The sequence below is a fragment of the Rhinolophus sinicus genome, linkage group LG05 (assembly GCF_036562045.2).
Source record: "Rhinolophus sinicus isolate RSC01 linkage group LG05, ASM3656204v1, whole genome shotgun sequence".
Classification (NCBI taxonomy): Eukaryota; Metazoa; Chordata; class Mammalia; order Chiroptera; family Rhinolophidae; genus Rhinolophus; species Rhinolophus sinicus.
Window position 1 is genome coordinate 148205620 of NC_133755.1, and position 27185 is coordinate 148232804.

General features: G+C 34.5%; 1 long non-coding RNA gene across 1 annotated transcript in view; it reads right to left on the minus strand.

Annotated features, from left to right (window-relative positions):
- LOC109452181 (uncharacterized) overlaps positions 1-26693 on the minus strand; it is a 151840-nt gene extending 125147 nt beyond the window's left edge. The window contains exon 1 of the long non-coding RNA XR_002138106.2: positions 26564-26693. This is a non-coding gene — a long non-coding RNA (uncharacterized LOC109452181). The remainder of the gene's footprint in view (positions 1-26563) is intronic.
- Positions 26694-27185: the final 492 nt, after the last annotated feature.

The window sequence follows — 27185 nt, forward strand, 5'->3', positions numbered from 1 at the left end:
TATTAAAAAGAACAATATACCTCTAACGTGTTTTCAAAAGTTAACATCTGAGTTTTTCTAATACTAAAATAGTGTTTGCCTTTTCAAATACATAAGAAAATGGTGAACCTTAAACTACTTCTTGAGATGTTATCAAATTCTATTTATTCACACAGCTAAAGAATCAAGAAACTGACACCTCAGTTATGACAATCCTCTCATAAACCTTCTGCTAATGCTCCAAAATGGATTTTTAAATAGAACACATCACAGCCTGTGTCCTGATTCAACTCAAGCTGAATATTATAATCACTAATAGAGGGCTGCCAAATCCAAGTTCCCATGGGGGGTTGGTAAGAAACATAATAAACCTTTGTAAAATTATTTGTATAAAATTCACCAGGACAATGCCGAGATGTATCACTAGCCAGAGTATGGACAATATCATCATCCATTAGGCTACTTCTTAGTAAAACAAAAATAGAAGTCTTTTGGAACAAAATCAAAGGCCATATTTGAAATGAAAAAGATTTAACAGAAGGACAATCGAGGCTTTAAATTTTAAATGCCCATCCCTTAAACATCCCTCACAGTAAATTTCTTTGTTTAACTTTTTTTTATGATTGAAAATAAGTGTTACTTCCACTAAAAATCTATCAGACTTTTATTGCCTTATCCTGTGATAAAAAGCATTTCACAACAGACTTGGAGAAAGCTGAATTGAAAGTATTTAAAATTTAGTTTTGAAGGAATTTTCCTAAGGACTGTAGTGTCCAAATGTTTTTTTTTAAATATATAATTTTACTTTTAATTCCTACCTTTAAACTTGAGAATTTTTTATAACAAATCTGAAAATAGCCAAGAAAGAAGTTTCAATCTTATACCAAACTGTACTTGTAAGACCAAATTGCTTACAAAACATTTTGTGTTAAACATCTAAAAGACAACTTGTTCAAAATAAAGAAAATAATTGCCATTTTCTAACTCCAAGTGACAACTATATATTTCCAGCTTCATCAACAAACCCCTTTCTCCAGTTCTCTTGCCTAAAATATTAAACCATGTTTCACTTCCTTTTCTTTTTTTTCCATTATCCTCTTTCTAACCCAATATTATTTTTTTGAAAATATTTTTCCCAGTGAAACTCTGCATAAGAAACATTCTTTATTTAAAATACTGTGTATTTTTCTCATAGATACCAGAGAACCACATCATTAAGACTGATAGGGGCAAGCTTATTAAGGGTTTTAAAGAAATCCTATTAGCAATGAGCAAAGCAGACAAAATTCCAATCACATGGAGCTTGTATTCTATCTGGGGATATAATAAACAAAGTATAGTATGTTAGAAGGAATAACTTCTGAAAAGAAAAACAAAGGAGAGATGATACTGAGTATTGGTAAGTACAAGCAATTTTAAACTGGGTGGTCAAGAAAGGGCTCACAGTAGGGTTGAAAAAGGTGAGAGAGAAAGCCATGAGGATACCTGAGGGAGAAGATTCCAGATGAGAGGATCAGTAATACAAAGACACAGAATTTTAAGGGACAGAGAAGATGCCAGTGTGCCGACAACAAAGGGAGTAACCAGAAATTAGGGTGAGATGAGCTTAGAAAGAAATGGGGGCCAGAGCTAGTAAAACCTTGTAAGCACTTAAGAATTTTGGCTTTTACTCTGCGTGTGATGTGCAGACGCGGGAAGATTCAGAACAAAAAATGACACGATCTGATTTACTTCTGACTACTCTGTTGAGTCCAGTCTGTAGGGTTCCAGGATGGGCGCCAGAAGACCAGTAATCTAGAAGCACAATTATGGGGGCTCAGAACAGGACGAGAGAGTAAACATAGTGAGAAGTGGCACAACTAGATCTAGCCTGACAGTACAGTCAACTGGATTTAACCACAGATGATGCAGATGTGACAAAAAAGAGAGGAAGAGTGGATTCATTACCTGAGTTGAGAATGACTCTGAGTGAAGCAGATGTGGGTGGCAGATCTGCTTCGGTTGTGGACATGTTACATTTGAGATGTCTATTAGCTAGTCAGGTGGAGGGATTGAAGGAGTATGAGATTTAGGGGAAAGAGATCTTTAAGAGCATTAGGGTGGATAGAGAAGATAACTAAGCCAAGCCTTTGACGGTCTCTAATATTAGGAGTTCTCTGGGCATTGAAGGAAACATTTTCTAGAATTTCTGTTTGGTTCTTTTTTAGATAAGCCTATTTTTTTTTCATAGTTTGCTCTATTGTTCTCTTTATGTCTTGATTCCTTATTCTTGTGCTTACTCATTTCAAACATACGTTTTTATATTATGTTTCAGGTTGTTTTCCTATTATCAGACATTTTTGACACTAACTCTACCATGGGAGAGTCCTTCCAAAACAAGTGGCGTCTTTGCTTCTGCCACCAATCCAGAGCAGCAGCAGGTGCATATTTCTGGGTGGTGGAGGACGGGCTTATAACTAATCTTTAATTTCTTCCTTTTTATGTCTCTATATACTGTTTTCTACACTAAGAATAATTTTTTTGTAATGAAAAGAAAGACAAAACAAATATGAGTTTTCAAGTGTTCCGTGCAAAAGGATATGCAATATTTTACTCTATATGACACAGAATTATCCATATGTGTGAAAGAAATGAAAGATGAGGTTTCTGTTTACATTAGAGTTGAAAATGTGTGCATGGCTTTTTCTCAGTGGTGTGGAAAAGTCATTGGGACCTTGAAAGGAAACTAAAGCGGCTTTCAATTTTACCTTTCTACTCAGTTGTCTGAATAATACATTATATGCCAATGATATTTCAACAGAGTGCCTGATATCTTAATAAAAATGGACTATTTCTCATCATCTGAGTCTTGGTCTATATGACACAAACTTGCAGGTTTTTAAAAACAGCTGGGTTGACTGTATTTTTAATTCCGCTTATTGAATGCAGTCATAATGTGAACTGCCTACAAAGAAAACTTCCCTTCTTCTATTTCATTTTTAAGATGCCTGAGAAAATTTATTATATAAAGAGAGCTATTGTAGGAATGTTTCCACTTAAGAAGTTCTTCCTGGTTGATATATATTTCTGTGTAAAGTTGGGGGGTCTTTCATCTCTGTCAAATCTTTGATCCTAACAAAAAGAAACATGCCAGATGAAGGCAATGAAAGGAATGCTTTTATGAAGTTCTCTTTTTGAAGATTGTTAAATGTTGCCCCTCAATTATACCTGTCCTTGAATCTTAATATGGTTTACTTCACATTTACCAAAAAGAAAATTCAAATAAATAGAACCTAAGCAATAAGCTGAATAAATTGAATATAAGATGAATTTTCAAGTGGCTACATTCATAAATGCAGCTATCAGCAAAATGAAAATTTCTTTCCAGAGGTAAAAAAGGAGGAGAAAGGAGAAGAAAATCTTGCTGAGGCTGTATTTACATAGGCAAAATAAAGTAGAAAGTTAAGCTACCCTCTGGGGAACCTGGTCTCTGATGGCATGTCAGCCATGCAATTCCTTCCTCCCCCACTCTACCCCCCCTACCCTTTTTCCTTTCTGATCATGTCTATCATTTCAGTGATGGTGGCAAAGGTGACTTTCATGCAGAAATGCCCCAAATGCATTTTTACAGTTTCCAAAGAGACTTCAACAAAATCATGGGAATTTTGTTAAGTTTCCACTAGTTTCCCTATCTAGAGTCAGAAAGAGAAAGGGTGTGGAAGCCTGTCTTCAACATCTGTCAGCAAGTGACAAGTTCTATTCTTTTCGGAAAAGACTAGTCTAGTCTGCTGAAAGTTTACCCTGGTAGATGTGTAGAAAAGTCTAAAAAACCAAATGTGTTTAGATGGTCTCAATTCTCCAAAGGTTTTTTGTTTGTTTGTTTGTTTGTTTTTTAAGTAATTTCTTGAAGTACTGCAGACAGGGAGGGAGGTGGTATGATGCAAAGTACTCTTGCCAGAGTCACATTCTTGATGGGCTGGGGGTGTTGACTGCTACAGATGGCGCGACAGTTCAGCACATCATATTGTTGTCTTCCTTGCTCCGGTCTCCTCGACCAGAAGGATTAATACAGAAATGTACGATAAAAGTAACATACACGAAAGTTTCCAATTAGACCTGAATGAATGGTTGACACTCATCTGCTCCTGGGGTTGCTTTTCTTTGGAATCATAATTGAAAACAAACTGAATTTCTTAGTAATAAGTACTAATACAACCCTGGAATTAGTAAGTGCATGCAAGGAGCTACATTTCCATTTTCCCTATTTATGTTGTACTTTCCAAGAAAAAGACATGGCTTTTGGAGATGGAGGTAATGGGAGGATGGACAATGCTTCATCTGTGCATCAGTAATTGGTTTTGAAAGTTCTTCAGTAAAAAAATTGCTTTTTGTTTCCACAATGAATAAAATTATCATTAGGTATTAAAATACACTTCCTGTTAAGACACAAAGAAGGTGAAACAATTCTTGCCAGTTTCTGGTTGACGATCTCTATTGTTCTGTAAATTCAACAGATACACTTTAAGAAGAAAAGTGGTTGGGCATTGTTAAGACATTTCTTTAACAAAGAACTTTAGAAACTTACATTTCTAAAGATTTAATGTAAACATAAGGGAAAATTAACTGCTAGAGTTGACAAATTGTACGGGATAAATTAGTGGGAAAATACCATGTATTTATAGAGAAATTTTTCCTAATAGGCTTAAGATTCATTAAAAAAAATAATTATGATTCCCTGTCAAATAAGTAGGAGGTTTGCATTATATTTTACAGATTACAGTCCAGAATTATGAAGCAAAGAGTGATTTAATGACTAGATAAAGGTCATAGGCAAATTTTTCACACCATGGAAACTGACACATGATTTCTCTGGCATTCTCCATAGTTTTGTATTCATTAGATTATGTATAATTAATTTTGATATGGACAAATCTCGGGTTCAAACTATATTTATAGAAACAATTAGTAGATCTGACCTTAAATGTTCCTACAGTAAGCAAAGCAGCCTTCTGTTAGCCAAATATGGTAGTGGCTAGGTGGGTATGCTACTGATTTTACCAACAGACTCTTCCCCGAAATATTGCATCACCATTCTGGAACACAGGCTGCTGCCCTCTTTAATTATGTGTTTGGATGGCAAGCTACTTTCTGGAATTAGACAAGTAGCAGTTCAGCATCTAGCCTGTGAACTGAACTGGGTGACCTTACCTTATAAAGGAATGGCAAAAAAGGAACTGACCACAGGCCAGTCTGCTGGATCCAAAGATATGTTTGTGGGCAGCTGTTCTGGATACTGTTAAGAAGTATGTGTTCTTCTTTATAATCATCTTTTCTAAGGGTCAGAAAATAGGAGAAGACGAGAGAGGGAATAAGAGGCATGGAGTTGATGTTCATTGTGAGACTGACCATTTTATCTTTGGAAATTCTTCAAGCTAAGATTGGTGCCTGGTGATAAATGAAGATAATAGAAGCAAAATGGCTCCCAGGAGAGTTTCAGAAAATGCAGACTGGTCAGTCTAATCAAGCCTGCGATTTATCAGTTACATAAATTTTAAACCATACTAGTTAAATACATTCAAATAGCATGCACCTGTACCCCATGTTGGAGAGTCTTAATAGATTAAATTAAATTGTAACCATGCTGGTTTTTTTGTTGCTGTTTTTTATTTTGTGCATAACTGAAGCCAAAACAATAGGAAATTATTAATACAATTAAGAGTCATTAATATGGCATAGAGTTATCTTTCATGTCAAATTTGATATAGAGTTTCTGTATTTGTCCAAAACCAGTTTCAGTCCAACTTCCCTTAGTGGTTTTGAAAATGCAAACAGAGCAAGCTGAGATCGTGTGTTGCCTCCAACTCTATTCCCACAGGTGGGTTTAAGTTAGTGCTACACAGTCCAAATTGCTAAAAAATTGGCAGTTGTAATTTTGCCTTCTGAACTTCATTCCAGCAATTCTAAAAGGGAGTAACACAGCAAGATTTTTTTAAAAAAAATATGGATTCCTTTAGTAATATTTTAGAATTTTATATGTAGGAGGGATCTTATGCAATGCTTTCCTCTAATAGATAAGAAAGCTGAGTGCCATACAGGTTGTTTGATTTGTCCAAGGGCACACAGTTAACATGCAGAATAAGAGGGCCTATAGTTCCACTTTCTTGGCTGATAGTCAGGTGTTTGTAATGGGAGCCTTTGTATAGTTGCTGTTTCACTTGTTGATATGTTTAGTTGTGATATTCTTTCCCTGGTTACTATTAGAAAGTTTATCTCAAGGTTCTCAGTGGCAAGTAGAAAGAGGGCATGAATTTAGAAATACTGGGGTGGAAAACTGGACAGGCTTGACACGGAGACGTGGACTAGACAGGAAAGTCTCAGAAAAAAAGAGATCTTGTGTTTGTTTCAGCTCTTTCTTAACAGCTATGGACTGGAGTTTGCTTCACCTCTTAGAGTTTATTTTCTCCTTTAGAAAATAAGAACTGCATTCTTTGCATGTCTCCTTACCTTTATGGCTGGTCAGAAGCCTGGAATTCAATCATTTAGATGAAAACATTTTATAAAGCATAAAGCACTTCGAGGAGAGGCCATCATTATCACAGAGTAACACTCAACTTTTTTGAAGATTTCCAAGTTGGACTCTGGACCAGTGAGAAATAATAGCACTAGTACAGAGAAATGCACTAGTACAGGAGAAGCAAATTTGCTCCAAAGTGCTTTCCTGCCCAGGAGTTTCAAAATCAGAATGACTAGCACACCAAGGGCAGGATGTTGAGGCAAGCAAATCCTTTTATAAACTGAGAACGCGTTTACCCTTTTCAGCCTAGAGTGGGGTGTCAAGATCATTGATATTACTCACCTGACCATGGCTTTGCAAAGTAGTTAAGGCCATTTCTGATGACCTTTATTTACTGAGAAAAAAATGTGCGGCGGTATATCTTATAAAAAATATTGTTTGGTCTAGAGCATTGTTACATAAGAAAATGTTTCTAATGTAATATTTTTAAAGTATTTATTTTATATTCTTTATAACCTCTATAGTGTCGTATAAACAATAAAAATGGTTAATGTTTAGAATCCTTTGGAGGGAATAATAACATTCAATTAATATTGTATACTTTGTCCTGATATAACTTTTTACATTATGACTGTATTTTGAAAGTCTGAAATGAGATTTAGAATCTGCTTATGTATACCAGATAGTTCTTTTTGGAAGCTCTGACAGACTAAATCAATGGAAAGAAAGGAAGAAAAAGAGAGGAGGGGGAGGAGGGACGGAGGGAGGAAGGAAGGAAAAGAAAGGAACTCCTAGAATTAAGTGTTTAATAAGTATTCATTTGTTCACGTTTGGTTTAAATCATCCTAAATATACTTTTAATGTCTTGTAGTTTTCTGCTACAATTTATGCTGGTTTATGAGTTTTATTTTGGAATCCATGCATTTAGAGAAGAAATGATATTTGTATGTAATAAAAATTGCATATATTTCCTCCTATTCCAAGGCATCTACACCTCTGAGGGCATCAACATCTTTTTCATTACCTCCTGAAGAATATTGTTTATCCTATTCCTATGTTGTTCTCCTTCATCTCTCTAAATAGTTTATATCTAGTAAAGTACAACTTATTTATAAACTTTTATAAACTTACCATTCAAAAGAACTTTGCCTAATTTACCTAATTACTCCCATTTCATTGCTTTAGAACAGAGGTCAATAAAGTACAGCCTGGGGGCTTAATCCAGTCCTCTATCTTTTATTTATAAATAAAGTTTTATTGCAACACAGCTATGATCATGTCTTTATATATTGCCTATGGCTATTTTTGCCCTACAATGGCAGAATTGAATAGTTGTGACAGAGACTGTGTGACACACAAATCCTGAAATATATACTATCTGGCCCTTCACAGAAAAAGTTCAGTGACCCCTGATTTATAGGGTCCTTGTCTACTCAATGTTACCAATAGTGAGGTCCTGAGTACTTCCTTCCCCACCACTTTCTTCTTAAGGATTCCTGAAAGATAACATGCTTCTCAGAAATTCAACAATAAGAGACATAAGTATAGCCACAGCCACCCTGCTGTTTCCTTCTCAGTGGGATCTACATGGCACCCTGGTGGTTAGAAAGTGGCTACTCATTCTAATACCATTGTGCATCTTGATATTGAATTACTAATTCCTGATGTTCAAACCGTGTACTTGGCACTATTTTCCTCTCTACATGTCTCATCTTCCATATTATCTCATCTTTAATCAATCTTCAAAATAATTGACCGTGTCTTCCTTGTCAATTATTTAATAAGATCACCCTATTTTCAGTTTTCCTCTAAAACGTTTTCCTGAAATGGTTCAGAATCTCTCACTTCTTTTTTCTCTTCCTATCCACATACCTCATTCTATCCATATACCCTTTAATATCAATACAGCCCTATATCAGATTGGCGCAGGCTTTCACTGTTCCATTCTCACCTCTAAGTATTCTCTTCGACCACATACTCTGTCTAGAATGTACCTTGCCATAAGCCAGTTTCTACCACATGGATAAGGTCAACATCCTAGAAAATGACAGAGCACAAGATAAAGGAAACCTGGGTTCCTGAAGACCTACTGGGCAGAGCCACCTACTACCTTGAAGCACCCTTCTGCCTCTGAACTGGTATGTGAGGGAGAAATAAACCTTTTTGTCTGATCCCCTGCCTTTTAGGTATATTTGTTACATCAGATTAATCTGTAACTAATGCATAACTAATTTCATTTATATAATCTCAGACTCCCATTAACCTTGTTTTTACAATAATTTTGCTGGAGATTGTAAGTTAAGCGTAGAACTCTAGATACAGCTAATAATGCTTTTCTTTTCCTATTTATCTTTTTAGTCCCCATGTAACTTTAAAAAAATAAAATTATTATTTTTTCCATTTTGGGTTAATTTGATTTCTATTTTGAATGGCAGTTCATACTATATTTTTGGTAAAAATCCAGAGTTCTTCCTGTCTTGTGAGACAAATTTTTGATGCATTCTCTGAGGCAAGTGAAAGCTCTGTACCTTAAATACTTTGATTCGTTAACTAAAATCTTTAGAGAGATCAAAGGAATATCTGTATTCTGATGATTGTTTACCTTCAGACAAAAAGAGGCTATTAAAATAACTTTGGTTACATTTAAATTTAGCTGCACTTACTTGTCTCTGTGACTGTTAATACTAACCAAATAGTCTCCAGGCTGAGTAAACTTAGTTTTTATCATTTATTTTTAAAATATTTGCTTTCACTGACTAACCATCGTTAACCAACCCGCCCCCCCCCCCCCCCAATGCCTAATTATCAAAGTGAAACACAGAACGGGAGTGTTTGGTTTATTTACACGGTAGGGGAAAATTTGAATAGGATAGGGTCATTTAAATAGTTATAAATTTTTAAATTCTGTTCAGGTATTTTGACCTTCTGATACAAAAAACAAAAAATATGGAAGTGTACGGGGAAAAACATCTTCACACAGTTTTAAAATTCTAGTAAGTGTGTATGTCAAATATTTCAAATCTTTTGTAAAAACAGGCCTGGTAGAAATGTAAACAGCCAAGATAAAGGGTCTTTTTGTTCAAAGAAAGCCTCACCCACAAAGGCCCACTGATGACCTTAGAAGAAATTAAATGTGACTTGTATGGAGTACAGGATCAGGCTGAGTGATTTTGACAAACTGATTGAAAATCTATATATTTGAGTTGTTTTAATTTACCATTAAACCAATATCATTTTAAAAAGCAAATATTCCTGAAAAAACCATAACTATTGAAAATCCTGGGTTTGATTTATGTTGCATTAATTTTACTTATAGGCTTTAAATTTTCCAACAGGATGACAACTATAATCTCATATACATCTGGGATATTTTTTTCTTTTTCTTTCTTTCTTTCTTTCTTTCTTTCTTTCTTTCTTTCTTTCTTTCTTTCTTTCTTTCTTTCTTTCTTTTGCTGACTAGTCAAAACAATATACCTTTTCAATGACAAACAGGTATGTGATCAATCACAAGGAAGGGAAGACAATGCTTTATATTCAAAGTGCTGAAGGTCAAATGCCTCCTTGGTGAAGAAGATTTAGAGTAAGCTATGCCATTAAATTCAGGAGTTCATCAGCCCTGGCATAAGAATCACAAGACTATTTCTAACACAGGTAATGTCTGTAGTAATCTGATTCAGAGGGGAAAGAAGAGTAAAGAAAATGCCTTAAAAATAATGGGAGGAGGGGAATAAAGAGAAGCAGATTTAAGCTATCAGAAATTTTCATGAAACTAAAAAAATGTCACGTTTCCTCTGATGGGCTCAAAAGCACCCCATTTTTCAGACTTGAAACAGCTTTTACGTGACTTTTTCCTACAGTACTTCTCAACAGTGAACTACATTTTTAGCTTATTAAATATCATAGTAAAGATGCGCAGGAAATACACTTAAACTTTAAGTTTTTATGAAGCCTCAGACAAGGAAATTGAACTAGTTTGTTTTTATTGAAATGGTGAGTTCACAGGCACCAGCCAAATGCAAAAGTTAGATATTCAGGGATACTGGTGTGTCGTAAACTTTAGGAGGTTGAATTGTCAGTCACTTTATCATATTATGTTCCAAATAAATTTCAGTCTACTGGGAGATATAAGGATATCAAGTTTTACGTTCTCTTCTTTGAGAATTTTCTCTTCTTTTACTTAGGGAGTATTTCTTTGTAACTGTCTTGGACCTTGATCAGAGAAAAGAAGAAGAAAAGATAAAGTATTTATCATGATGTGGGTTTTTTGCTTTTGTTTTTTTCCATATGGAAAAGTAAAAGAGAAAATAAATGTAATAATATATTACTAAAGCGTTTTCAGGTATTTTAGAATAAAACCCTATTTTTATTTGCATGCTTTGAGTACTTCTTCCCATGAACCCCTAAGCACTTTAAAAGCAGAGTAATTTTAATGGAATTTTTCTCCCTATGCTGGCAAGTGTGTCTAGGGCTCTGAAGAAGATGTTTCCTAAATTGTTTTAAAAGTCCTTCAGTTGTGTTCTCTGCATGTTTCAATGCAGTGCAGAGTATGGAAAAGCTGACAGAAGGGAATATTAGTTAAAAATTTTTGAAAGGAACTTCCATCTACAAATATACATCTTTAAAATTCCTTAATAATTTTATTAAACAAATTTTATTAAGCTACATAATCAGTCATGATGATTAGAAAAGTAAGCTAGAAGGTGAGCTGGTAAAGTTACTAAAGGGAAGTTTCTTCCTGTCTGGGGTTATGATGTCATCAAGACAGTTATTGGTCAACATTGGTTTTGGATCTTTGCAGAGGAAGGGGTTTTTCAGATGACAATTACTTGGTTACTGCCTCAAAAAATTCCCAAAATTAAATTCCAGAGCTAATTAGCTGAGTTAAGGTGCCAAATGTTATGCACTCGCTCTATCAGTATACCTAACAGCACTCAGTAGGAAACAAGGTTAGCTTCATAGATAGCCAGGTTTGAGTTTTACTTCTACCATTTATGGAGTGGTGGTAGGGGAGGTGATTACAGGAAGGAGAAACATTAGACAAGTGGCTTCATGAATTCAGCACATTTTTGCTGCATAGTTATCAGGCATTCATCTATTTGATAGAGATAATAATTCACACATCAAAACATTATTATGAGGATCAAATGGATTAGTGAATATAAAGTATTTAGCAGAGTACCAGGCATACACTAAAGAGCTCAATACAGGGCATCTACTATTATTATAATAGGTGCAAATAGGTAATAACAAGCTTACCTTTGGGGATCTATTGTCCAAAAGCACACATGCAATAATCATAGTCAGTTAGGTTACACAGTGATTAAACCATTAAGGTTCATAAAAAAAGTTTCTTAATTTCTCTCTAGATATTTGTATTGTCTTAATTATCTTGCTCATATTACATCTCCCAAGTTAATATCCGATAAATAAAATAATATACTGTATATAAAAGAATAAATTTTTAGTAGGAAAAGAATTATCAAATGTGTATATATGTACCTGTTCTTTTTGCTCTAGGCCAGAGGTTGTCAAGTGTGGTCCACAGAAACCTGGAATCACCCAAGGCACTTTGAGAAAACTATTTTTATCACAATGCTATTATTTTAACTGTTGACATTTGCACTGATGGTGCAAAAGCAATAGTAGGTAGAAATGCTGTTTGCCTTAGCACAAGTCAAGCCAATGGCACCAAACTGTAGTAATAATCATTGTATCCTCCACCATCACTTGCAATAAGGGAAAAACACCAGTTTCATTTAAAAATATCACAGATAAAGCAATAACAAATATTAATTTTATTAGATCTAAACTCTGGTATACACAGCATTTTACCTTTCTGTGTGACAAGATGAGATTACACAGAAAGAACTTCAGCTGCATAGTAAAGTATGGTATATTGAGGAAAACTACCTGTGTGATGATTTGATTTATGAGATAACTTAGCCACATTTTTCATGGTATTGGTTTTACTTGAAATAATGACTAACAGACAAGGAGTGGTTAATCAGACTTTGGTGTTTATAAGACATTTTGTCAAATATAAACTGAGTTTGTCACTTCAAGGAAAACAACTAATAATTTTTGCCAACAATAAATATTTGAACTTTCATAGGACATTTATAATTTGGGGAGACTGGTATCTGCCACCATCAGTAATGAATTCCAAATATCAAATGTTTAAAAACTTATCTGAGATCGGCAGTGATATTAACAAACGAGCTTTTTTCATATTGTGCAATGAAATGTGTCAATCTGTGGGAGATTTGCATAACTGTGAATTGATAGTCTTCTGATGACCAATGCATGATGTTACTACAAAAATAAATTTATAAAAAATAGATAAAAGATCCAAAGATCCACTCAAAATTCAAGATAGATTGAATATTTTAATATAAAAGCGTAAGAAAAGTTCATAGACATGGTTTCAGATTCCACACTGAAACTAACCTTTGAAAAACTAGTTGAATTTTGGTGTACTATTAAAGAAGAATATCCACAATTATCAGAAGCTATTAAAATAAACCTCCCCTCTTTCAACTGCATATTTGCATGAAGCTGAATTTTCTTCATAAGCTCCAACCCAAACAACATATTTTAATAGATTAAATAAAAAAGCAGAAACAAGAATCCATCTATCGTTTATAAAGCCAGATAATAAAGAAATAGGCAGAAATTTAAAGCAAGGTCACTTCCCATTAATATTTATGTTTTTCAAAATATAGTTACTTTTTATAAATGTTACTTTATTAACATGTAATGGATTTATTATTGTAATTTTTAATAAATATATATTTATAACATTTATGTTTTAGTTTGTATATGATATATAACCATAGATAGTCATAGATATAATCCAGAAAAATAAAAGCTCCATAGTTTTTTAAGAGTGTAAATAAGTCCTGAGACCAAAGGTTTGGGAACCTCTAAAAATTAATGACCTGATATTTCAGCTTAAGAAGTCAGAAAAAAAGAACAAGGTAAACCCAAAATAAGTTGACAAAAGGGTATAATACAGATAAGAGAAAACAAACCCAGAGAAATCTAATAAAGCCAAAGATGGATCTTGGAAAACATCAACTAAATTGATTACCCCCAGTTAGACTGATCAACAAAAAAGGGCAAAGAGAACATAAATTACTACAATCAAGAGCAAAAGGGGTTCACCACAACAGATTTTATGGACCCTAGAATTATAATAAATATAATGGACAACTTCATACTTACAAATTTGATAACTTAAAATAGACAAATTTTTTGAAATCTCCTTGATAAGAGGTGGAACTGAAAACCTGAATAGCTTTCTTTTAAATAAATTGAAACTGTTATTTAAAAAAAAAAAAAAAAAAAAAACTTCCCACAAAATCCAGGCTGTTGGTTTCACTGGTAAAATCTATCAAACATTTAAGAAGCAAATATTACTAATCTTGTACACATTCCTTCATAGGATGGAGAAGGAGAGAACACTTGACAGTATTTGCTGATGGGTTGTATGTGAGGAATGAGAAAATGAAAGGAATCAGTTTGACATACAGTTTTGTCTTGTACAAATCAGGTACACTGCAGGTAAATTGGTCTCTACTGGAATAGGAAAGGAACAAATGTGTGGGAAGAGAGAAAACATACATTAATAGCACTGTTTAGGATATTGGAAGTTTGTTATGCTAAGTATATATGCCAACTCTATGACTGGATATATGAGTCCAGAGACCTGTCGTGTGGTTCAAGGCAAGAGCTTTAAGTGTGGAATTTATCAGCATATAAAGCCATGATTAAGATTACCTACAGAATGAATGTACATGGAGGAAAGAGCGAGCCACTAGAGCATACCAGCATTGAAAGGTAAAACGGGGAAAGTGAAGCTGTGCAAAACTGAGATGGTGTGGGCACTGAGTTAGTAGGAAAACAAGAAGAATGCGTGGAGATGAAAACAGTGGTCTTCTCTATCAAATGCAATGGAGAGTGCAGGTACCTTTGAATTTATTTACACTAAAGTCATTGTTGACCTTGAGAAGAGCATTTTAGGGGAGGGCTTATTGGAATGGGTTGAGGAGAATAAGTAAGGGTAGAGAACGTAGACAACTCCTTCAATAGGTTTTGCTGTAAAGGGAAGGGATGACATTTATTGGTAGATTGGAGATGTGGCGGGTCAAGAAATTTGTTTTTTAAGATTATACTTCCAGTGGGAAAACTCCAACAGAGAGGAATACAATGGTAATGTAGGAGAAACAGGGCCACGTGGTATGAGCTAAGCCCTTGAGAAGGAAAAAAGAATGAACAGAGGAAAGTCAGCAGATGAAGAGAAAAAAAGGAGAAAGCAAAAAAGCATGAAATACTGGTGTTGGAAAGGGAGCAAGTGAACACTCCAAGGAAACTTCTTAGGATTGTCATGCAGTATTGCGTGCACATTTGAAAAATATTGTGAATTTAAAGTGAAACCAGTTAGTTGTTTCTTTTCCAGCAATGTTCAATTACTTTGACTTAAGTAAGGGTAACTGGAGTTGTAGAATTGTCAGAACAAACAAATTTGACAGAGAAAGAAGCAGGAAGGTTAAGAGTGTTTGAATAACCATCTCCTCTCCCTATCATCAGAGTAAAACAATTACCAGGGAACTTTTATTTTAAATTCACTGCTAAATACTATATGAAAGGGACTAATTTTTCTAGAGGCTGGGTCTGTTTGTCCATGACCTCCACTATTTTCAGTGGAAGATGGGAATGGTAGTGGCTTGCTGCCCTGAAACTTCTGCCTGGCTTTTGGCTTCTGCCTTCCTGTATTTTCAGCAGTCATCTGACCAGGAACACTGCTATCTCGGGTACTTCATCCCCTAGTGGGATATTGAGAACATATCTGTCACCCTGCTCAAATGAAAACTTGGTTGTTATATATGTCTTGAGCCTCACACAATCCCTGTTCAAGAGAGACCAGCACCCCTTTTCTGGTGACAGAAATCTATGTGACAAAATTTCAGATACCAAAAATTTGATACAAGCTAAAAAATCATGACCAACCAAGTCAACAGCATTGTCATCATCCAATCTCACTTATCCTGTAAAAGGCCCACTCTGGGGTCATCACACTTCTGATCGGTAAACCAGCAAGAGATTAATTGTATGCAGGGTGTGGATCTATCTTTAGAGCTCACTGGAGTTCTTGGCTCCTCTGAAACTCATCATGTGAAATGTTTCAGTCATCTTTGACATTATTATCACCCAATGTGCACATGAACTTTGCTTAACACTCTAGCCAGTACTAAAATACAATACGGGGCTGTAAGACCAGTTGCTTTAGTCTGAAAATCTATCTTAAAAGACAGGCATCTGTACATCTAATCAGTTTTCTTCCACAGCACTATTTGTTTATTGGTAATTATAAGTAACAATATTTACAATAGCTAACATTTATTGAGTGTCATCCTACATGTTTTGTGTGCATTAACTCATTTAATCCTTGCAGCAACTTTATTAGATGGGTACTATTATGTTGGTGCAAAAGTAATTGCAGTTTTTGCAATTATTTTTAACCTTTTAAACCACAATTACTTTTGCACCAACCTAATATTATCATTCCCATTTTAAAGGTAAGGAACTAACTGTGTGATGGAGTAAGTGACCTGCTCAATGTGAAGGTAATATGTGTCAGAGCTATAATTTGAACTCTTGTATCCTGGCTTCAGAAGTTAGTAATAATCTCATGATATTGCCCCAGTAATTTACTTGGTTTTTATAAGAGAAATGGTTTATTTAGTAGATTTAATCATCCTGTTTCTACTAAAATTTTGTTTTAGATTGCCCTGTATTTAAAATATTGTAGATCTGATCACTTAACTTGTGCAAGTTGTGTTTGCACAAAAAGGAAGCAGACTAGCTGACCTAATAATAGAATTCTCTAAATCCTTCTTCCTCCATTATAGTCAGAAAAAAAAAGTAAGTTTGAACCATATAAAATTTCTGTTATTTTACCTTTTTGACTAATAAAAACATCAATTTTCAATTTTGTGTGGCTCAGCTTAATACAAAGGGGAAGCTCCAAATCCATACTCAGTCTAGTTTTCTGCTTTATGTCATTATCCTAATGATTTTCGTTGTCATTTGTGATCTCTTTCCTGGCCTCCCTCATGTCAGGAACAAACACCATCTCTTGGTGAAAAAGCAAGTCAGGGCCAGGGACACACACTGTAACTGAGGGACAGAATCATTTCTTTTAACTTGGCCTGTGGAGTCTGAAGCCTCCTGAATTTGGCCTCATTTCCCCTATAAATTCCAGTTCAAGTGCTCAATAATGTGAGACGTGACTAGCCTTAGAAAGAAGATTCAATCCAAGCCTTTATTATTTTACTGTTTTTCAAAGGAACTCCTCTTGAAACCTAACAACAAAATACTCAGTCTTCCTGATTAAAAAGTTAATTAATTATAATGGTTCTGAGAATTCTGTTAGACACTCAGGAATCATAACATCTACAATGTGCTAAAGTCCTCATTTCTCCCACAGAATTTTTCAAAGCTATAAACAGCATCGATGCCAGTATTCCCGGCAAAAGCATGGCTAGTTGACAATCAGACAAACACAGCTAATGTGTTTACTGAGTGTGAACAAGAAAGGTCATCACATCCAGAAGTTTCAAAATAGTTTTCTTTCTTTAGAAAACGTGTCTCTTCCCAGGACAAACAACAGTTCTCTCACGTGTTTTAGTCTGTGTCGTTGGCCACCACTGAGTCAGAACAGAGGTGACTTCTGGGCGATTGCAAATGTCATTTTCTGTATTTGGTAAGTGTGGCAGTCTGGATGTCCTCACCACATGAAAAAGCTTGACAGAATGGTCATTTAAAAATTTGGCCAGCAAGCCTATAGAAGGTAAGAGAGGTGGCACCCAGGAGATAAAATGGGAGGGTCAGAGGACAGAAACATGGTCGTTATCGCTGACACAGACCATTCTTCCTGTCAGCAAGATACTACCAACATGTCTTTCACTGTGAGGTGATATGTTTTGGAGATACAAATAAGAGAATATAATTTCTACCCACTTCACAAAGAGATAAGTGTGAACACCTAAAAATGATACACCAGTATGAATCAGACTGTAGAGTAGCTAATGGCATGTGGTTTTATAATTCCCTCCTCCCAACTTGCTAACAGTAGTTAACAAAATTAGTGTCATTAGACAGGAAGATGTATAATCTTATAAGTATTTTTGGAAACCATCTTCATCGGCCACCATAAATTAATGTACATGCTGGGAAGGTTGTCTACAATTAGAGTGATAAGAAGAAAGAAAGAAACACGCTACCAATAGCTGGGGGAAAAATACGAGAAATTTCTTCATGATACTGAAAATAATCCTACTCTTGGCAGGACCTTAGATACCACATAATCCAATTGTGTTCTCTGTTTACAAACAGGGAAACTGAGCCCAGAAAAGCTAAGTAATATGTATTTAAAAACAGCATTTCATTAACACTCAATACAACCTTCAGTTTTGCTTTAAGAATTTTCATTATTATTATTTTGTTTTTATCAAGCTTACAAAATATCTGAGCTACCAAAGTTTGACTGAAAATTGAAGACTTCCAGCTCTGTTTAATACGTGGAAGCCAGTGAGGTATACTCTATTTGATTCTTCAGAAAGGAGAGATATACACCTATCCTTCATATCCCATCTTCTTCAGGTATCCCAATTAGCAAAACTCTCAACAAAAAGATAGACATTAAGATAGTTTATTAGGAAAAAACAAGTAATTTTGTGGTTAGAAGAGTTGAATTCCAGTTAAGGCTACTTGATATGGAGTAAATTCTGCCTAAGCTCCACTTTGCTCAATGATAAAATGTATTTTATACTTCCTGACCTGCTGCAAAGTCCTTCAAAGTTGGATTTAAGTCTTGAACTGAATTATTCTCAGTTCATGACTGTGCACATATTTAGCTCATATACACGTAGATGTATTGACCAAAAATGTTATTTTTGACCAAAATTCTATTTTAAATAGTAAATTGAATTTACAAAAATTAAATATAAATAATAATTCATAGGGTTACTTAGAACATTAGATGAAACACTATACATTAAAGCAGAAAATATTATATAAAACATATAGTAAAATTTGGTATCCTTTATTCATTTATATATTCAACAAATATTGAATATCTATTTTGTGTAAACCCACTACTATGTGGGGTTTTCAGTAATAAAGCAAAGAATTTTACCCAAATTCTATCAAAGCTACATTAGTATAAATGTTTTTAATAAGATGGAAAAGAGGTGCTATTATAGATGAATAGCCAGGCTACCCTCCGATGGGGTTCATGGAAAATGGGCAGTCCATGCCAGCTAGTATATAAGAAAAGACTGATGAAAACTGTTATTTCCCCAAATGAGGGAGGGAGGGAGGGAGGGAGGGAGGGAGGGAGGGAGGGAGGGAGGGAGGGAGGGAGGGAGAGAGAGAGAGAGAGAGAGAGAGGAAAGAGGGAGGGAAAGAGAGAGGGAAGGGGAGAAAGAAGGGAGGGAGGAAAGAATTGTTAATGTTTTGGGTTTTATTTTTTTGTTTTTGACATTTCTTTCTTACCCAACCCCTCCCCATCCTCACCCACACCTCACCCAACATAATATTGCTCTCCTTTCTATTACTTGCCACTTGGGTCTCCCTCTAAATACCATAAGTATTCAAGCTACATCTGTAAGCCTTCCAAGCTTGCTGTCATCACAGTGTTTTCACACAATGGGCACTCCGAAAATACTGTTGTATTGATGAAATGATGAATGAGTTAATAAATACATAGAATGCATTAAAAGTCAGGTGTTAGCTTTTCCTGTTATCTATAGAGATCTTTTCATAAAATTGCTCCCTATCAGGAAGAAATTCCCTAGAAAATAGGCTGATTGTACCCACACTTTCCTTCCACCATGTCCTTGTATCCTGGTCCTTCTTGGACAACAGTGAGGTGATTAACAGTCGCTTGATCCAAACAAATCTCTGCAGGTAAGAGATTCCTTCTAGAACATTTTTGAGAAATTATTAGTCATCCTCTTCTTGAACACCTGTCATGATAAAACTTACCCTCTGTCAATGCATTGCAACTACTGTTGGCCAGTTCTGATTCATAAGATACACCTCCTCATATTGAACTGAAACCTTCTTTCCCCTTTAATATTAACCTTGTGACACTAATTTTGTAATTTAGAGTAGCATGTAGCAAATCATCTTCTCCTTCAGAATTGTATTATTTGAAATTAGCTATTATTTCTCTTCTTAGTCTTTGTGTCTATATACTGAGTATCCCAACACTTCTGAACCCATCCAGTTTCCATCTTAAATTATGACTCTTAACTGGAAATATTGCAAAGGCAGAGTTTATCCTATCAATGCTGAGCTCTTAGCAGTAATAGAAGAAAGTATTTGCTAAACTAATTTTACTGCAGAAATGTAAATAGTAATAACTCCTTACATTTTTTGATCCAAAGATTTTATTAAGAAATATTACCTTTTTTTATCTCAGAAAACCCAGGCATTGCTGATATTGTTACTTCAAGTCATAGTTCATATTACTTGAGAAAGATCTGATTTGGGGAAAAAGAAACAAATCTCTAATGTCTGATTTTGAGACGGTGTGACTGATGGGTGAGATGGGAGTGTGTGGGTATGTATGTATGTTTTGCAGAAAATATTTGAAAATAATATATTTGCCCTCCCCTTAAAATTTCCCATAGGTAACATATTATCACATTATAGATTTTGCAACACAAAAACTCACAATATGTTGAAAAATCAAAAGAGCTAGTTGTTATGGGATCAGTCACATTAAATAGTCAGTGTAGAGACCTAGAAGCATGACTGGGGAACATGGCAAAAAGTCACAAGAAGTTTAATGCTATTTCCATGTATATACTATACAGCCAGAAATAAAGTAGTCTTGGGAAGCTGACTTTACTCTTTGCATAATGATCCAAACTATGGAGCAGTCAGTTGGCTCAGTTGGTTAGAGTGCAGTGCTCGTAACACACAGGTCATGGGTTCAATTCCCATGTGGGCCAGTGAGCTGTGCCCTCCGCAACTAGATTGAAAAAAACCGACTTGACTTGGAGCTGACGGGTCCTGAAAAAACACACTCTTCTCCAATATTCCCCAATATAAATAAATAAATAAATAAATGAATGAATGAATGAATGAATGAATGAATGAATGATCCAAATTATATTAAATTGTAAAAATCACAAAATGAAACTTAGAACACTCTTTTGTTTTTACTATGAAGTAAGCATTAAAGATAGTATTTAACTACTAAAAAATTAATTGCTTTAATTAGCATTTGAATTTTAGGACCTCGCACACAAATATTTCTTCACGGGTTTTCCCAAAGCATTTAATGACATTAAACACTATTCTCATAACAAAAATCCTATTCAGCAAAGGCATTCTTGTTTGACAAAAAAATTTGTTCTATTAGGGGGAAAGATTTATTAAAACTCTTGGATCTTCTTATTATAAAATTTATTATCAAACCATTGAATTCTCTGTCACTTTGTTTTTTATGACTTTAGTGTATTATTTACTAATATAGTCTTGGAATCATAAAAAATACTGTAATTTTTTACTGTAAATTTAGATTGTTTTGATTAGACAGAATAAATATTTGAGGAAAGATTATCTCCTCCCTCATTTAAATTGTCTTGATTTTCCATTACCTCATGATTTTCACCTTAAAAATATCACATTGGAGATTAGAAGCCTGTTTATACCACTTGCTAAATTGGTGACTTTGGTTAAATTATTTAACATCCCTGAACATAGGGATGACCTGTACAATGGGGATGACATCAAAGGTTCTTTAGGAAAAATAAATGAAGTCATGTATGTTGATGGCTCAGCACAGTGCCTGGCATCTCACACAATGACAGGTTTTATTGTTTTATTAATAATGTACTTTGGCATTGTACTTGCGATTATTGCCTTTATCCTCTTTAAATCTCTATTTCTCAGCAATTTGGGGAGTAACAAAAGGAGATATATTGTCAGTATCATCGTGTTCATTTTCATATTCATTAAAACTAGATTTGCTAGAATTCTACTATAAGAATTCCACAGCATCCTTCCTTATTAATTTTCTAAATCATCCATAATAACATGTTTTAGCTTTTTAAATATGAGAAACCTGATTCATTCAATTCTGTGTTGCAACCCAGCCACTTTTAAATGGACCCAAGCTTGTCTAAGCTGAAATATTAAATCTGTGCCTACATGACAGCCCAAATTTGTGATTTTTTTCTAAAGACAGCAATGTCCCTTCAAACACTATGATTTTTAGTGATGGCATTGTTTTAGACATTGTTAAGACACTTAAGATGTCACTGAGAATATAGATTTCATATGTATTAAAACTTGTAGTATGTTTCAGTCTCACATCTATCTGTGATACATCTATGAACATCTATCTGTCTTGGGTCTTTAACCTACTAGAAAAATTAAATGATCAATAGCTGGGTGAGTCCCATTCAGTCCTTTTACCCAAATATGTCATCTTATCTTCCCAAATCACACAAGGACTCAGAGAGACCAGAGTTATTCAGCAAATCAACAAATTTGCATGCCAGTCACTGAAAAAAAATAGGATATAGGAATGAACAAGACAGACATCATTCTTGCTCCTTGAACTTACATTCTAGCAGAAAATGAAAAATAAACACTAGTTTAAAAGGAAAGAATCATGGCACCTGTGGTGAGTAGAACATATGATACAACAACGATTCAGCTGAAACAGAAAATGACATTGGAGAGTGCTTGAAATGGATGATAATGGTATGGAACCTCCTGTAGGTAGAGATGCTGAGAATGTGCCATGAATCCCTATATGTAAAAGTTGAAAAGAAGCCAGACATACAGGGTCACATGTAAAAGTTTTAGAATTTGTTTTAAGTATAACCAGAAATTACTGAAATGTTTACATTCTGAGTTATGCTATTATTTTTGTATTTTAAATCACTTTAAGATTTTCTCTATGTAGATTCAACTAAAAGTTGTTTAAACCAAAATGCCTTTTCTGATAAATTTTATTTTTTTTTAATTTTGGAAATAATGCTATGACTAAGAATCAGTTCAATTAATATATATCGAATTTCTGTCATGTGATACATCACTGTGCGGGACACTGGTAGTGTCCAGATGAGTGAAAAATGGTTCACATATTTGCCTATTGGTTACTTCTTTAGCTGAACATCTATATACAGTGCTTTGTTATTATGCCTATAAAATTGTTTGTATTTCAAAACCAAACAGTGTGCTAAGATCATATTTCCTCTTCACACTTCTAGTGTCCTAACCCCATGTCACTCAATGAGGAATGTTGGTTGCTGGCATCAAAATCAATTGTATGTTCTTTTCTAATATTCTATGCATATTCTAGTTTGCTTCATATTTTAACCATGATAGACTTAAACACTTTTTTTTGTTTTATCCTAGAGTTCAGCTATTTTCCCTTTGGGTGAAAGAAGAATCTGTCTCCACAATATGCTACATTTTTCCAATCCCTTAATCTTGGAACCTCTTCTCTTTTTTCTTTCTCTAGATATACCACCCCTGAGCCCACCAGTCCCCTCCTCCAACCTGTACTAGCTGTGTTCTAGGCTGTCTGAATAGGTTACATGCAAATATTTTCCTTTCCTGCTTTCTGAGTTAAATTCTTTCTTGGATATCAGATCTTTAACTTCCATGGTTTTCTCTCACACCTTACTAGAATAACAATTTCTCAAGAAAAAAAAAATGTATGGATGGTATGACTTCTCAATTCTTGCATGTCTGAAAAATATTTCTATTTGGATTTCACATTCAGTTGACAATTTGGGCTGAGTATAGAATCATAAACTCAATATTATTTTTCTCTTCAGAACTTGAGAAGCATCCCTCCAGTGTTTTCTCACTAACCCCCATCCTCCCACACCCACTGATTGAAAGTAGGATTTCTCCTTCTTCTCTCTCTTTTCTCCTCTTATCCCTCTCTTCATTAACTTTCCAGTAAATTTTGGAATCTTGTCTTTATTACATGTGTGTGGAAAGTTCACAATGATGTAATTTTCATGCACCCTGGCCAGGCTATGGTAAGCATTTCTGGTCCGAAGACATTTCCTGTCTTTGGCTCTGGAAATTTTCCTTTTATTATTTCGTTGATCATTTGCTGCCTTTCACATTCGTATTTTCTCTTCTGGGACTCCTATCTAGTGAGATGTTCAGATACTGGTACTTTTGAAGTAATTCTCTATTTTTCTTATTTTTTTTTTCATATTTTTTACCTCTTTGTTTTCTTTCTATGTATTGAAAGACTTCATTAATTTCATATTCCAGCTCTTTCATTAAACTATATTTTGGCTTCTCTGAATTTCCAAGAACCCCTTCTCTTTTCTTTAACTATTCTTCTATTATTATTATTTTCTTTTGCTACATGAATATAAATTTTAATTTCCCTAAATATAAATTACATTTTTAAATATCTCTTCTGTTCCCTGAATTATCTCTGCTTGCTCTGGGTTTTGTTGTTTTGTGAATTTTGATCTTTTTTGCGCTGCTGGTTTTACTCACACGCCTAATGATCCCTAAACGTTCCTTTATTTTTAACAACAAATGAATAGGCTGTTGATTCAAGGTAGCTGGGTGGTTTCCTCTGCTGTGGAATTTATACATCTATTTTTGAAAGGGAAGGATGACTTAGCTCTGAGTCATTGGGCAGAGCTTGTCAAAGGGCAAGTTTGAAGTTAGAAAGTGCAGATGAGAAGTCTGCCTGGAGATTTGGGTCTCCAGATGTCAACATAAACAGGGTTTTAATTTAGACACCCCAATCCACCTCAGCCAACCTCAGCTGTTCCTCAGAAAATGTGTTCAATTGCTCTAGAGAAAGCCTTTCACTGTTTTTTGTTTGTTGGTTAGTTGATTGGTTCATTTGTTTTTGCATATGGGTAATTCTCTGCTGTCTGTCATTTAGTATTAGATTGATGCAAAAGTAATGGCGGTTTAAAAGGTTTAAAAAAAAATTGCAAAAACCACAATTACTTTTGTACCAACTTAATACATAGGCATGGGCAGGTGGGAGGGGCAGGACCAGAAGCGTGGTTCCATGGAGGTGCCTTCAGTGGTTCTGGTTTCAAGTCTGTTCCTCACCCCTAGGTTTTCACTAAGAGATTGGCTCCTTCCTCCTTGCAGCCCTGACATAGAGTGCTCTGGACCACAATTTCTTTGGCTGTGTTCACTCATCCCTTCACTTCCATCTGCTTCCTACTGTCCAAAATGGGTTCTATTGTTGCCTTGCTGAAGAGCACGTGTTGCGGGAAATATTGCTGCAGCCATCTTTGGAAAATACAATCTGACACTAGTAAATTCTACAGAAATAGCACTACTCAATTTCAGCACAGCATGAAATGTATCAGGTAAGGGGTTAGGAGAAAGTTACAGATCAAAACAACTCATTTCAGTTCTACATTCCTAACTCAAGTATTGAGTTAAAATATACTTATTCAGAAGACATTTATTGAGATTATTAGCTTTCCCACTGCTTAATTTTTGCCGTATATTTGGTACCCTTTATTATTTGCTCTTTGTAGTCTTTAAGACCTTTAAGATCTTGGAAAAATGCTAACTCTTCAATTCAACTCAGAAGATACTTACCAACAATTTATTCTGTTCCAAATGTGCTCACAATTTTTATACTGTTTCCTCTCCAACTCAAAAATGAGTATTTCCTAATTTAAAGACATAATCCATCTTGAATTATAATATTGTACCTTGTATGACTTGATTGTAAGTCTGTAAACTAAAGGACACATCTTCCTCATTTTTATATGCCACCTAATGCCCAACACTTAATAAGTGTTTGTTGGATTAATAAGTTTGCTAATAAGAAGCCCAGGCTCTAAATTTTATATCTTTTAGTAAGGGAAGGATTCCTCAGACATATTTACTTTCGTTTTACCCAAATTCTTAAAAATGTGGTTATATGATTAATCAACCTATATACTAGAAGTACAGTGACAATAAAGCACTCTCCTAGATTATGAAGGGAAAAATCACTTAAGGAGCCAGTCAGTAGGCATAACACCAAAAAATTTAAGAGTATAGCCTGAACTTTGAAAGCACAATAGTATCAGTCTATTTAGAATATTCAGTATAGATACTTTACATTTAAGAAAAGTATGGGCAGCACTTTAGAATGATTTCGATTTAAAATGAATAAAAAAAAATAAAAAAAACACAGGAAGTGAGAGAGGACATTGATGTTTATTTAACACCTACCATTTTTAAGCAGCTGTTGTGTCCCAAGCACTACAATAGGAATTACGTATAAATTTCCTCATTAAAAAAACAAATAAACAAAACATTACCATAGGTATTTTAATCTTCATTTTAAGGAAACTAAGGCTCAGAGATAATCCCCATCTATTTTTTTGAATCATTCAAGTAACATTTATTGAGATTCTACTATTTACCAAATACTAGCATAAGAAGAGCCTATGGGCCTGGATTATCTTCTAAAAACCGTCATTTATTTTAAAAATTCATTTAAGTAAAATCAGTGATTTTCTACACTAGATAAGTGATTTATTATTTTATATAAATAATTATCAAATATAAATTTCATTGTGATAAACTAATGTACTCATAGTTACTAAAACATGGTTAATAAATGTTCAAATGATCTACACATGGAAAAACATGAGGAAGGGAAAACACAAAAAGTGTAAAATAAACCTAACCCCTTTGAGTACAAGTATTTTAACATGCAGATCAAATCACATGCACTCTCTAAATGTACCCAAATTATTCTGTTAAGCCTTGATTTAATAGCATTAAATATTTTCTAAAATAGTATATCTTGAAATCTCTCATTATCCAATAATTTTCTTTGTAATTGTTTCCTAATAGGATTTAACTTCATAAATATAGCACAACTCATTGGTTCACCCCGTTCCTCTGTCCTTCCTAGAAGTTCTGGGTATTTTGTTAGTTGTTACCATCTTACCATCTTTAAATTTTGTAGCTTTGGAATTATGTAGGTAAAGGACTAAATCTCAATGTTATTCTAATGGGACATTTAATAAATATTATTATTTACTGGCTTACTTGCATGGACTCTCAAAACAGTGGTTTCTTGTCATTTCTTGAAGGTTGCTTTGATTGGTCTGAATGTTTATGATGTGATTCAAGTAGCTTTGTCCTCTAATTCCCACTGGTGGAGCAGTTTCCTGGCTTCAGCACTCTCCTGATAGAAAAATATGGGTTGAAAAAATAGATATTTGGTCCAGGCATTTTAAACTTGCATCCATATTTATTACTTTATCTTTCCATACCCAAACTATCACTGACATGTGGCAGAAACCACACTAACTTAGAAGTTAAGGATCCAAGGTTCTGATACCAACAATGACATTCCTTAACTTTGTGGACTTAGCTAAAGCATTTAACCACTAGCTTTCTCAATCTCTTCATCTGTCATTTGGGTTATAACATATCCACCTTGCAATGATAAAGCAAATAAAATTAAATCATATTTATGTAAACAGTTTGCAATTTTTAACTTACATAGTTATGCTGGTCTAAATCAAAGACTAACCCTACAATATGGTATCCAATTGTACCTCACTCTGTGTTATTTGAACAGGTCCCTTATTTTCTCACCAGACCCTCCTCCTAGTACCTCAACAAACTTTAGTCCCAATTCTCTTCACCTGAGTTTATAGTTCAA